The sequence below is a fragment of the Acyrthosiphon pisum genome, chromosome A1 (assembly GCF_005508785.2).
Source record: "Acyrthosiphon pisum isolate AL4f chromosome A1, pea_aphid_22Mar2018_4r6ur, whole genome shotgun sequence".
NCBI lineage: Eukaryota > Metazoa > Arthropoda > Insecta > Hemiptera > Aphididae > Acyrthosiphon > Acyrthosiphon pisum.
Window position 1 is genome coordinate 63,041,902 of NC_042494.1, and position 14,736 is coordinate 63,056,637.

Sequence of the window (14,736 nt, forward strand, 5' to 3'; positions counted from 1 at the left end):
CGCTGACATCCTTTTAAGAATAAATCAATGAAGAATATTTTTGTATTCAAATAATGCCCAACTCTGATATGAACTGTAATTGTAGCCCCCGCCGTCGTTCGGTAACGAAATACAAAGATGAAGTAAATGATTCTAAGACAATTGCCTTGTTTACAAAAAAAAAATTCAAATAGATTTATATATAGCTACCTATAGTCTATAATAGATATAGTTAATTAGATAATGGTGTGCGTCATCAATTACTCGCGATTAGAATGTTTTTACTGTCTCAAGAATTATTGAAATTTATGGAATGCAGGTATTTTATAAAGTGGTAATACGTCGTACGATACAATAAAAAGTTTAGTTACGCGCGGCGGCGGGTTTTTGAGCGTTCGACCGCCCGTATATCAATTGCGCCGAAATGACCTTTTTATCTGTATTTATCTATCGATTGCGCTACGTATCGACTCCGCCGAACTTTTAGATATTGATTCCGCCGACAATCAATCCGTTGAATATTTGTAAATTATTTATTTTAATAATAACAAAATGTAAAAGCCTTAAATTTACATGTATGTTTGTTATTTAATGATATAATAAAATAGGTTTTATTTCATTAGTATACACTATAACTGTAATTATATGATAATTATTTAAACATCAAATAGATAATAGGTACCTACCCATCATTTTACTCTGTATATTTTATTATTTTTATATTGTATAAATATATTAAAAAAATCACAATTTTACTTAAATTTGTAAAAAATAACAATCTCTAGGTACCTATTTGAGTTATATTATTTTATTATTTTTACAATTTTTACATTGTATTTTATTGTTTTGTTTTCCGCCATAATATAATATGTATAAGTAGTTGGGTTATATTGTCCGTTGTGGACGACAATGTTTGAATTGTTTTTTGAAATCTTTTTATTTAAATAAAAAAATACATTTACTATTATGGTAGTAAACTGTGTCTACTAGGTATACTATTAATTAAAAAAAAAATCTGTACAATATGATACATCGATTATTGTTTAATAAACAGTCAGCGGAATCAACATATATAAATATCTGGCGGAATCGATAGTCGGCGGAATCAACAAAAACAAATTTTCGGCTGAATTGATATTGAAACGGCGGAAAAAAAAGCCCAGAAATATAAATATAAATGTGAACACGTGTATACTCTCTACTCATAATATTAGTTAATAGTAATTACCATATACCCATAACAAAATATAATTATATATTATCCATAGGTCTAAATAGGTGTATATCCATTCCCCTAGTGGCCTAGTATCAAACCTTATATAAACTATAAACTTGTGCAACGAAAAAGAAGCTCATATAATATTTTCAATAAAACGAAGAATAACGATGATAATTATTTTGTGGCAATTAAATTTATATTATATTTATCGAGCGTTCTGTGCTTTACGGCGGCCCGGTGTCGTAGCACATAGTGAACAGAGAGATATATATACAGCAAAACGGACGATTTTTTGATTTTTACATTTTTTTGCACGAAATTGCAAATTTTTTCCCCCAAACCTCTCAGAGCAAACCCGGCCGAGATATCAGCGATCAACTGGATGAATACGCAGGATCCCTCAAATCATCAATGTTCTCGAACTGTAAGATAAAATCAGTAGCAACAGCGAAGGTAAAAATTCTCAACCGTTTATATAGAGTTCAGAGTTCCATCTTTTTTAATAACTCAATAACATCGGAAGAATATAGTATAATGGTACGAGATAATATGAACGGTTGGTTTCTCATTATTACAGGGCTCGTTACTTCATGCACTAAAAAATGCATAAATAAGCATGCATTCATGCACTAAAAATTGTCAAAATATGCATTAAAATATGCACTAAAAAGTTCAAAAATATGCATTTATATGCCCTAACATTTTTTAATCATTCATTCAAAATATGCATTATGTAAAAAAATCATGAGAAAATTTTAAAATACGGTAATAAGAATTAATCCATAAATTTAAAAAAATTCAAATTCCTCCACAAAATTTTGCAAACAGCCCGCAACTATTTGTTTTTCTTTCGGAATTGTTTAAATAAAATATGAATAATGTGTACAGTACTGTACCAATTTTAAAAAGTATTGGTACCAATACCTCACATGAAAACACTAAAACAGGAAATTGAATGGACAAACGCTTATACGACTCATACGAGTAAACTAATCGGCGAGTGTAATAGTGCATTATAAGAAAACTATACTGTAGAATGTACAAAATTATAAATGCTGGTTGGTGAGAAGCTGCCACTTTATACGGTTAGGATGGTAGTGGTAGCGATTACATTGTTTCCGCGATATAATTTCGTAAGACGCGTAAAGTCTAAATAAGTATTAAGTATGTAGTATGTACTAGGACACTAGGAAGTCACACATTCACTGAATAAAAATAAATCAAAACACTATCATTTTGTAAACGGGAAAGTAAATAATAAACAAGTAACTTTTCAAATATTAGTCTAAAATATATTTTTATGAAATAATATGCACTAACGACTGTAAAAAATCGACTATATGCCAAATATGCCTTTACACCCAAAACATGCAAAAACATGCTCTATCAAACTTCATATTATTATTACTATTGTTATGAAACGGATTTGTATCTCAGTTAGCATGTTTTCCTGTGTAGCAACAAAAACATGCAGATTCATGAACTTACGAGCCCTGCTCATTAACAATGAAAATGTGGAGAAAAGACCATGGCTGAACAATTCAAAAAATGCCCATATATTAGTATTAGAATAGATTATCAATATAGAATTAATGTCTCTTGCTTCAGAAAAATAGCTGAAATCTCCAAAAAAAACTTCGGAGAAGTAAAAAAAATCTTCTGTGCTTTACTTAAATGGATTGGAGTACTTGAATTTTGAGGTAAATAAAGAATTGAAATCAATATCAAAAATGCACGGAACGAGTTGCATCCATATTCCATGGACATGCTAATTTTTGCAGGCAAATGTGCAACGTTCTGTGCAATTTTTTTTGTAGCTAAAAATGTGGTGAAATTGCATGTCATCGAATTTTCTTCAATAGTCAATTAGGTATTATCACAGAATTTTGATGTTTGATTTCACTTCTTTATTTACCTCAAAATTCAAGTACTCCAATCCATTTAAGTAAAGCACAGAAAACTTTTTTTACTTCTCCGAAGTTTTTTTTGGAGATATAATATACTAATATTATAGGTACATTTACATTTTTTACTATACGTCTATACTTATAAAGTTATATATGATAATTATGATAATAGTTAAGTATAAGTCATATTCAGACATATAATTATTTATATTTGAAATTTTAAGATTTTTTTTTATTTCTTTTAGATAAGACTATAGTCTTATATATAAGAGTATTCGTATATAAAGTTGCCTATATTGTCCTTTTATATAATTAACAATTATATATTACTAGTTATTATTATTTATGATTATTATCTGTTATAGTAGTATATTATGTATATACCTAAGACTTATTTCTTTTTACTTATAACTTATAACACAATATATCATGACGTATACATATTGTGTTCATAATATTTATATTTTTATTTGATTTACAATCTATATTATATACAATTAACAATTAATTATTATTTTCATTATAATATATTATGATATTTTGTTATAGTTACATGGTAATTACTATATAATCAGGAGTAGATTATATGCGTTCACATTTATATTTATATTTCTGGGCTTTTTTCCGCGATTCCGATAAAACACCTTCGACCGGGTCCGTTAGCTAATTGTAAACTATATTTCATATAAATATGTCACTGAAAATTGGTGTATTAAATATATTGATATTTTTTATTAAATAGAGCTGATGATAATTTAATGAACGTACCATTAATTATAATATACTATTTGATTTATTTTCATGAATCTAAATGTAATCTAATAAATAATTTATATATCATAATGTGTACCTATATCATTACAATATAAAAGGCAATATTATATAATATATTTTGTAATTATATAAGTTATAATTAAAAAAATATGGTTAAGTGGATGTCACTCTGCTGTACAGTAGATTACAAATGGCTCACTGTAAAATGGAGGTATTAAATTTTAATAAAATTATATAATATCAGTGTATACGAAAAACGATTCTGAGCGGTGACGGTAAATAAAATGCATATTGCATATTTTAAAATTTTTATTTCATACAAATCTTAGTGCTGAATGATAACAATCATCAGGTAACATTTAACGAGGATAACAACTTTGTTATGATTAATCAATTAGACAATTTAATAATATTTTATAATCTTAAAAACAATCTTTATACAGAAAATAACGCTGTAATTTATTATAACGCGATAAATGAAATAAAATTATTCTGTATCACTCACAGATATAGATAATAAACTATTTTATTTAGTTATATCTATTATCTATATCTGTGGTCTCGCTATATAAATAAATCAATTATTATCAATTATCAGGTTATAAGGGTTAACAACATTAACATGCCACGAACACGTGCGGATAATGTTGTTTTGTTACCTATTTCGGAACACTGATATTCAAATAACAATTTACAAAGAGTAATGTGTTACGAAAGACAACAATAAAACAATAATGAAAGGGAGGAGGGACTCTAGGACATTTGATAATACCAAAAAATATTTCGAGACCGATTTATAAACACATACGTATTATAACATTTTTTATTTATATTTAGCTGTAGGATCCTCTCTACTTTTCTTTAACTGTTATAACTTTATAAGTAGTCATAATTAGTATCAATAGTATCATTATTGTTATTTTTCAGCAAATTAATATAACCAGATTATTTATAAGTAAGTATAAGAGGGAAAAATAAGGTTTTTATGATAATTTTAATAAAAATTCTATAAATATTAAACAAGTATAAAATAATACAACGTAATTATATAGAGTTACCAATTAAAAAAAAAATGTGTAGAGAATTATTACTAAATTAAGTATAAAAAGGTGGGCAAGTGCACTAACTTGGCAACTACACACCCATGGGTGTCGGTCTGCTGCACAGGAGGTTACAAGTGGGTCAATGGATGGTGTTAAATTTGAATTTAATGATAAAACATCATTGTATAAAAAAAAACGATTCTGAGCGAAGACAGTCAGTCTATGATATATTGATATTACGAAGTAATAATATTTGATGATATTATTGTGAATACAGTAATTTATATATAAGTAATAAGTATAATACAACCTATTTACGTGGAACCTTGTTTTAAATTTCCAATCCTTAACTATAAAAGTTGAGAATATTTTATAAATTTTTAATTACAAAATCATTTTAGATACCGAGTGAAACGATGAATGTATTGATTGTACTGTCGTATATTGTATAGAGTCGTCGCTGTAATATTATTTAATGTAAACATATTACATGTAAAAATCAACGTAGCAATTTAGATATTAATATAGGTCAATGAAGCAAGATGTGCTGAGGCAGCAAAAACTATTTTACTATATAACACTGCCGTACGCGCAAGGACAGAAGAGTCCCCGTTGTCACTGAGTGAGTCGGTGAGAACGGGCTACGGCGGTCTGAATCCGCAAAGTGTTTAATTTATGTTTGTTTTAAAACTCAATAAAAGTGTTTCCGACCATTAAAACCCGAGTTGAATTTTATTTCTAAGTCTTCTTTGTCCTTACCTTTGAATATTGGAACAGTGCTCAGACCCACACACCTATAGTCAATGAGGTTTATTGCAAACTGAACCGTGCTCTGGTTGTGGCGTCCTAATAGTCATTCCAAATTAGGGAACGGACGTAAGATCGACAAAACGCGTACCATCGTACCTCAAAAGCTAACAGTGCATTAATCTGAATTTATTCTAGAGATAGTCATTAACTTAGAGTGTACGGAGGTAAGGCATATAGTTGGTTCATCGCATATTATCCTATACGGGTGATACTACAGTACAATGATCTTTGTGTGTTTTTTAAAATTTTTTTTTTGTTTTTTTTTGTCTGTGTACATGATAAGTAGTCGAAATAATGCTTCGATTTTCAACTTCAGTATCTGGTTCGATGTAGGAAAAAACACATCATGTAAAACCAATAATTCATCGCCTCAGAATCTAAAAATATGTCTACTGGAAAATCAAATTACATTAAATTCAATTAAATTCAATTTACTCATATTTTTAAATTTAAATTTAAATTAAAAAATTCACATAATATATCTTTATAAATTGTAGCCTATGTGTTATTCTGATGAATAAGCTATATTATTGTAAAGTTTCATTAAAATCCATTCAGTAGTTTTTACATGAAAGAGTGACAAACATACTTACAAACTTTCGCGTTTATAATATTAGTAGGATTTCACAAAATATACACATAGAAAATTGTATTAGAATTAATGAATTATAATTACAAACTTGATTTTTCAATGTATTTAGGTGCTTGGCCCTGGATGGCAGTACTTAGGTATCAAATAACAAGATCTTAGGAAGCCAATGTCGAAATACAGGTGGTTGTGTGCCGTGTGGTGGTTCCTTGATATCAGATAGATATGTATTAACAGCTGCTCACTGCACCATTGATTCTGGAATATACGCCGTTTGTAGGTGATTATGGCAACGTGTTGAGTGTTGACTATATGCATTCTATAAATGTCCTAGGCATTGTTTTAAATTTAATGTAATTCTATATTTTGTCTATTCAATCTATACAATTCATAGGATTTCTTTATAGAATACCAATATTATATGTTAGGTAAAGTGTTATACCAAAATATGTTTATTATTATTATTTATTGCAGTACATAATTGATGTATGACATTTATGTCTGGATGAAATGTTTTTTTTACCCACGGACATTTTTTGAATTGACATTTTGTCTTGCAAGTGCATTTTATAAAATCTTGTTCAGTTCCTGAAGATTGTTGAGCTACAACCTCTAGTTTTACTTTTTTAAATGACAGCATACATTTTTAATTACTTATTTCAAAGTTGAATATTTTCTTGAAATTTTCAAAATGTACCTTTTTCAATTTTTGAACAATTAACGGGCAGATAGTCACGGAGATTTTTTCGGTCCCATCATTTAGTATGCGAGACGTACGAATTTGTATGACCGTTTCCGGAATTCGTACGACCTCCCGTCCAAGTACAAATGTCGTTCTTAACATTTGGGCATTTCTCCAGCACCCCCCCAAATAGAACCGATGGCAATAGTGTGTTTTTTCCGGTCCCATAATTTATTATGCAAAACGTATGAATTTGTATGACCGTTTCCGGAATTCGGACGACCTACCGTCCAAGTACAAATGTCGTTCTTAACCGTGATGCCACTGGTTCTCGTGGGGGGGGGGGGGTGCTGGGGAAACGTTTCTCCAGCACCACCCCAGTTTTTTGTTTGTGGGGCGAAAACTAAACTCGTACAAATTTGAAAAATGGCCGTACTAATTCATACTAATTGCATACTAAATATTAGCACAAAAAAAAATATGAAAATCGTATGGGGGGGTGCTGGGGTAACGTACGTATTTATATTTATAATTTTGTTTTAATGTTTTTTAAGACGTGTCAACGGTAATGTGATAATGTGATATTACTTATTATAGTTATAGTATTAGCTGCAGGGATATACATTATAATGTAGTCTCAATCTGCAATATAATTAAAATAATAAAATTAGGTAGGTACATTAAGCAATTTAAATATTTATTCCCTCAAATTTTTAATAAATATTGTTTTCGATTAAGCATTAAAATAATGTAAAAACAAATTTCATTTTAAATATTGATGTTGCATGTTTCGGTAATTCTGATAAGAAGTAAAAATATTGTATGGAGTTACAAAAACAGAAAAAAGTTCTATATATATATATCATATCATTTAGTTGGAAGAATGAAAAGGTTCTATACACAGAACTTTTTTATTCTTATACACTTTTTTCCCAGTTATTTGGGTTTTATAAAATGTGTGGATGTCTAATACTTAATATTAACAATGTATATGACAATAAATAATAATTGTACTTATTTATTCATTAAAATTATAGTTATATTCATAAGATAACCTGAAAAAAGATATTGGGTATTAAAGTTAATAATCACTCTGCTGAACAATTGGATGTAATTGGATAGAACCTTTTTATTTTCAGCCCGTGTTGGGTTTTTTGTTTGTAGCTATTATTCTGTAAAATGAAAACACTACAGCTAAAATGTACCGAATAAAATAAAATTAAACGATTAATGACAAATTAACGACCAAAACTCGATTCTAAGAAAATCAAGATTGTAACAACAGTGTATAATTCTGCAATCATGGAAGATACGAAAACCAAATTTTTAATTTATTCTAGGTATTATTCAGTACAATAATACAATTATAAGCAAAAAATCAATAGTAAATACTAATTTATAACCTTTTTTAACCTTTAAAATTATTAATTGTTGAGAAAAATTAATTAATTTTACAAATTAATAAAAATAATTTGCACATTTTTGGTTTAATTGCTTATGTTGGTTGATAGAACACTTAAATAGCTTTATGATAAAACAAAATTACGCCAAAATGTTGAGTAGTTTTGAAGATACATAAAAAAATGTGTGATAGGTTTGGTTTTGATAAAAAAAGTTTATTATTAATTGTGTACTAATTTGTTTTTAGATTAAGCATATATTTAACTTAAATTATTATAATCAACAAGCTAAAGAATAAAAGTAACTACTCTAATACATGTAAATAATACTAAATCTTTTTTCCATAATTTATGTTATAATATTAACAGCATTTAAGAAAATATCTATATTATAATAAAATAATAATGATTTTATACAAATAAAAACTAATTTTTGGGGGACGGAGTGACCATAAACCGATTCTTTATCAAAAAAAAAAAAAAATGGCTAAGAAAGTCAATTTTAAGTACAACATTGGATATTCACTCGATTTCTTAAGTAGCTATTTTCTTATATCGTTGTAATTCAAAAAAGAATAATTATAGATACATACACATTTTACTGAATGTTTATATTCTAATTTTCTATACACCATAACATTTTGAAAATATGTTAACGTTTTGAGCTGGTTACGGACAATTTCAAACTATATTTTTTTAGTTTTTTTTTCTATAAATATCAATACAATTTTATTTGTTGGGCCAATATGCGTCAAAATTTAATACAAGGCTCCTGGAATAGCAGTTGAAAAATATTAAAAATACATATGCACATTTTGTTTTATACCTAAGCATTTAAATTTAAAATTTTGACAACATTTATCAAATTTAAAATTAAAAAATGATTTTGTAGTTAAGCATTGTATGTAGTTAATTATTTTCATTAACTTGCCCTGCACCTTTGTACCTACTCGACTAATTTTTTAATAACAATATCATAGGTATACCTATGTGTGAACAAAATATAGTTAGTAATAAATCGAAATTAATATGTTTATATAAAATAAGACCGATAAAAAGTTTTTTATGGTTGATTTAATTGGTTGGTATATTAGGTATGTTATGTTTGGTAGGACTATTTCAATTTCTAAATTCGTCAGATTGCGCACCCGTGTCTATAGTAATTAATAATTAAATTATTGAGTGAATGAAAGTTACAGATTGAAATTATATGTTGTAGTCGTATTATATTATTATGTTTTTATAATATAATATATATATAACTTGATGATTACTAATTTTAATATTCTTGAAATATTACTATATTATAAAATCATTTTATTAGGTTAGCTTAAAAATTATATATTTTATAATTACGAAGGATTATCGACAAAGTTAGATAACTAAAATTAAAATAATTATTATTAAAAATACATTTATATGCATAGTATATTATAAGAATTTTATCCATCAATAGGTTTTATGTATTTTTTTGACTATATTATGTATACCTAATAAATGTAATAATTAATGGTAACTAATCAGTTTGAACTACTGTAATATTTTATTTGTTATTTAATATTTTATATATTGATTGCCATCCTTCAGACAAATTATCACTTAATTATTGTCACAGCTGTAGAAAAATCAAGAAGCACAGCGCGGCGTGGCCAATTTAAATATTTTCTATAGGTACCTACACTTATTTTTTATATTTTTGTTTTTAGAGTGATCTTCTTAAGTAAACATGGATGGAAGTAAATTTATTTTTTGTATGGTATTGGTCTTCAGTCTGGAGATTGGTGGATACAGGAGTGTTAAAGCTTAAAAATATAACGGCGAGTTAAAAAAATGATGAAATATTGTTGTTAATTAATCTAAATATACAAATAACTATATGTATGTGTGACTGTAATCAAATTATTCAAAAACTGATCACTGATTAATACACAGATCCGATGTACTACTGTACTAGGACCAAATCAATTACAAGATTTGCTGGATTCTTAGTCTTAAACAGTATTTAAATTTGTTAAATTGCATCTAAGTTTATATTCCATTAAACAATTCCCTATAAACACTTGATTAGCAAAGTTTATAATACCCTGAGGGAAAGTCAGGATGATTATACACTTAAAGTCATATCCATCAGTGTTAGAAGAAATTAAAGAGATGAGAACTCTGTAAAAAGTAGTCACATTAGAGTAGCCTCTGAATTCTGGTCCTGTGATTATTAATATATCTCTGTACTCATTTTAAGTAAGAATCATTCATAAACAATGGGAGAAAGTAAGCTGTACAGTATTTATAGGTTCAAATGTTATTATTGTTATAGAATAAGTCACTATAATGTACAACAAGTATGTGTTAATTTAGAATTCAATGAAAAATCGTTGCATACGAAAAACGATTTTGATCAAAGACGGTCTGTATCACTAATTATATTTTATGATATATTTATATTGTTATTATAGTAATTTATTTTATAATTTATTTATAAGACAAAAGGTGCAAGGCCGTATCTGAGGGGAGGGGGTCCAGGGGGTCTGAAATGAAGCTTTTTTAACAAACTTTTCAAAAAATTTACCTATGTTTAAATTTTTAGAATGTTTCATGCCAAATAATCCTAACGTCAATTATTGCACTAACATAATGGAATGTCCAGTGCTACTTTATCTAGTAGAATATCATGGAAAAAATTCTACTATTGCCACTTTCCTCAGAAACCAAGTATGTGGACATGAGAGTGATTTACCTTATTACCCCAAGGTATGCTGTCCATTGCCGAATGAATCTGGTTCTAAAGTACCAGAAATTTACGAAACAGTTTCGACAAGAAAATTGCCATCTCAATAAACTTGTGGATTGAGAAAAATTACTCATACTCCAATTGATGAAGGAAATCCTGCTGAATTAGGTATACGTTTGAAAATAAGTTAAATTATAATTTTTTTTAAATTTCGCAAAGTATATACACAGACAATTATATTAGATTTAGTGAATTATAATTATAAATATTGACTTTTAAATGTATTTAGGTGCTTGGCCGTGGATGGCAGCACTTGGGTATTTAAATCTTAATATACGAAATCCGGAAAACGAGTGGATGTGTGCTGGTTCCTTGATATCAGATAGATTCGTATTAACAGCTGCCCACTGCACCATCGGTATTGGAATGTACCGTTTGTAAGTGTATAATATTATGCTACCGGCAAAGTGTTAAATATAGGTATTCTATAAAATAATGTCCTAGGCATTCTATACAATTCCGTGAACTATTTGGAAATTTATTAAATTTGGATACCTATACTATATTATGCCTACTATACTATGACATTTTCTCAAATGTTTATAGAACACTAATAATATATTATGTTAGGTAAAGTGGTAAATCAAAATATTTTTATTGTTTTTACTATTTATTGCGGCATATAATTGACGTATGACATTTCTAACTGCATAAAATGTTACTTTTTACCTACAGACATTTTTTTGAATTGAAATTTTGTCTTGCATGTGCATTTTATAAAACCTTGGTCAGTTCCTGTAGATTGTTGAGCTACAACCTCCAGTTTTACTTTATTAAATAACGACTTACATTTTTTATTACATATTTCAAAGCTGAATATTTCCTTTAAATTTTAAATAATATGTACCTTTTTAAATTTTTGAATAACTTACAAGCAGGTAGTCAAAAAACCAGTAAACTTTTTTACAAAACATAGTTTTGACTAATTTTAATTGTACCTACCTATCATTGGTTTTATAATAAACTATTGTCAAACGAATTTATTCAAGCTAATATAAAACATTATTATCTATATATATAAAGGAAAGTGTTCTTTACCAATAATCAACGCAAAGCCGAACCTATTTAAGTTATCGACTTGAAATTTCGGGGATAGATTTTTATAATAATTTCATCGGGCACTAAGAAAGGATTTGTCGAAATTTGCATTTTAAAGAGGTGCTCAAACAGGGATCTTGAGGTTCACGATAGAAATTGGAAATTGAAAATTTATTTTTATTTATTTTTTAAATAGTTGCCATTGGTTACAGACTACAGTAGAAATTAGTATTTATTTATTATTGGTTTCCATTGGTTACTTGGGCGTCAGGTACAAGCTAGCACCAAATCAAATTATTGAACATTGCAGCAAGTTACACCCAAAAACAGTTGAACAATCATAATTTTTTTAAGTTGCAATTTTTTATGGACAACGGCGTGCACTGGTTCAACTTGGTATGAATGTTTGTGTGTAGATTAAACTTCTGGGAAGAAGACAGACTAATTTAGGAATGGTTAAATTTGGTTTTTTTTTATTCATCTGATATTAGTATTTAGTAGTTATGTTAGCTTAGGATTTCGTATTAATTGATTATATTAATCCACCATAGGTGGAATATGACAAACTTGGTATAACTTTGATACTTTAGAGTTAAATCACACACCTACGTACAAACAGCACGGGGTCCGCGATCTACCATAGGTAGATTGCCTACCTGATAGTATACTGCTGCGAATCAGAATTTTTATTTCGGGAAACTGATAAGTTAAGGTACATTTTGAATACCATACACCGAATATTAAATAACGAATTGTACAAAGTTCGGGTCATATAGAGTTGGTACATTTAACAGGCAACGAAGTGCGCGGGATCGGCTAATTTATTTATAAACGATCTATTAATTTATATAAAATCAATTTTGAATAATCGTAATAATTCAAATATCGGAGCTTCAAATTATTTGGTTTTTCAGGCAGGTTGTGCGATTAGGTGATTTGAACTTAAATCCTAATATTAATGATGGAACTAATCCAATAGATGTTCCAATTTATTTCACATGTCATAAGACATAACCAATATAACGTAGAAGATCTGTCCAGTGATATTGCATTATTAAAATTAGCCTACAGTGTTTCATTCAATCGTAAGTATTTTTATATTTATTAATTATTTTTTTACTAATATAATATATTTCTTAACACTGTTCCATATGTAAGTCTCTGCGGGTGTCAAGACACCTATTAATTACATTATTATAGAAATTAGAAATGTTATGTTAAAATATTATTACTAAACATTTAAAATACATAAAATCACTATTCACTAGTATATTAAATACAATGGATTTTAGATTCTGAGCGGTAACAATATGCAGACACATTTACTAAACTAATTCCAATGGATAGATTTGAAAAACTAAGACAAAATTAACATTGTTGAAATTACATAAATTCTTTATTGTATAAAATATTAATTACGGCGGTGCGTTGCATAAAAAGTAACATCATGCAAATTGTAAATCATGTCATATGTGTTAGAATGACAAGGTCAACAGGTCACTTGTATTATATAATATAACACGAACTTTTAGCTTACTGTAGGCACTAGATTATAATAATATTACTTATGTAGTTATGTGTATCTCATATTGTCATGCGTTAACATGCGTACATCTTACTTATTACTATAAGCTGCGTAGTAATTTTTATTTAGATCGATATACAAACATAATCCTAAACTCAACATTTTTTTTTTAGAATTTATTCAACCTATCTACTTACCTAACTTATCGAATCATAGAGCCAACAATTTCGTTGAATCTGATACATTTCTTGCAGGATGGGGTTCCACAATGTTAAGTTAGTAACCAAATAGTATATAAATATAGAGTAGGTACATTTACAGGCATTACAGCATATTCAAATATCAATGTATATTTTATAAATTTGGGTTTAATAATGTTATATTTATTAATTAAAAGATTCAAGTACTAATGAGCTAACGGAAGTTCAATTACGAGTGGTAGACAATTCAGACAATTCAGAATGTCAACAAGGATATATTAACAATAGTATCGTTATCGATAATACACATTTGTGTGCTGGAATATTTGGAGCAGACGTTTGTAGGGTAATGAGTAACATTTTTATAATTTTTAATGTTCATTTTCAACATACCTATTTAAAATTTTGATTGTTATTTCAGGGAGATTCTGGAGGTCCCTTAATGTGGCAAAGTGGTTCTCAATATTATTTAGTAGGGGTCGTGAATTTTGGACATACTAACTGCGGTGGAGCAGGTTATCCAGGTGTATATGCTAGGGTTACATAATTTGTCCAATGGATCGCAGATACCATGAATTACAATTAAATTATATTAATTTATGCTGTTTTTTATGAATTTTACTTAGAATGAAAAGAAGAATAGACAAATCTGTGCAATTGGTTTATCTATTAACTATTACAACAAATTTTCAATTACTCAGATAACTACATTACTATTTATGTGTTTACATTTTTCGTCTAGGTACATGTGCAACAAAAATGTATTATATACCACTTATATT

At 28.0% G+C, this 14,736-nt stretch overlaps 1 pseudogene; it reads left to right on the top strand.

The window, feature by feature from the left end:
- Positions 1 to 10,661: 10,661 nt before the first annotated feature.
- Positions 10,662 to 14,280, top strand: LOC103310441 (annotated as a pseudogene).
- The last annotated feature ends 456 nt before the right edge of the window (positions 14,281 to 14,736 follow it).